Genomic DNA, 835 nt, shown 5'->3' on the forward strand with positions numbered 1-835 from the left:
GTAATCCTAACGGACATAAACCAGGGAAAGTGATTGTCTGATTTCATGTCAGACAGTGAGGAAAAAACACGTGTCTTTTTATATAGTGTATGCAAACTTCTAGTTTCAACTGTAGATCTTAAAAATGTAGATTCAGTTCATTCACTGTTTCTGTGATCAATCTTAAGTTAAGCACAAAGATTAAGATCCTACAGGTGTCTCTAAATATCTTGCATTCAATCATTGACTACTGAGAAATGCTGACATTTAATTTATCTAATTTAATGGAGCTAATATACATAATCAAAGCTTTACAGGTATTAATCAATATAAATCAAATGACAGAGATCAGTGGCTTACTTTGAACGCAACATTTGAAAGTCAAAATGAAATCACTTTTGAAATATCTAACCGAGCTAAAAATAAAGAGGACATTAAAGAAATTAGGTGAATCAATGATAATACCTTCACCGTCTGCTGGGTTGTTACTTACCAGATAAGTCAGGCTGTGTCTGTGGAAACATTGCTGTCATGGTGACAAGAAACCAAGGAAGCTGCTGTAGTGTCAATTTACACCATTCACATATACACATTATTAATGAGTCCAAGTTTAATTTTGAAGTGTTTGTTAAGCAGTCATACCCTCAAAACATTGTCGTTCTGAAAGACTGCTTTGTTTTTTTCTTATTGGAAAATCTATATGTAGGTAGGCTACTCATTAACAGTGGTGAAAAATAACTAAATATAACTATAATAACTAATTTACTTTACAATTTTGAGGGACACATACTGTCCTTGTGTATATCCATTTTTTTTGTTATTAATACTTCTGCTCCACCATATTACAGAGGAAAAA

General features: G+C 32.3%; 1 protein-coding gene across 2 annotated transcripts in view; it reads right to left on the reverse strand.

Annotated features, from left to right (window-relative positions):
- Positions 1–506, reverse strand: part of LOC116702749 (uncharacterized) — a 5,059-nt gene extending 4,553 nt beyond the window's left edge. The window contains exon 1 of one of the 2 annotated variants that reach the window (XM_032537129.1): positions 473–506. The gene's annotated coding sequence lies outside the window, so the exon portion shown is untranslated. The remainder of the gene's footprint in view (positions 1–472) is intronic. The other variant, XM_032537128.1, reaches the window with a different exon arrangement.
- Between the last annotated feature and the right edge of the window lie 329 nt (positions 507–835).

The sequence above is a fragment of the Etheostoma spectabile genome, chromosome 15 (assembly GCF_008692095.1).
Source record: "Etheostoma spectabile isolate EspeVRDwgs_2016 chromosome 15, UIUC_Espe_1.0, whole genome shotgun sequence".
Taxonomy (NCBI): domain Eukaryota; kingdom Metazoa; phylum Chordata; class Actinopteri; order Perciformes; family Percidae; genus Etheostoma; species Etheostoma spectabile.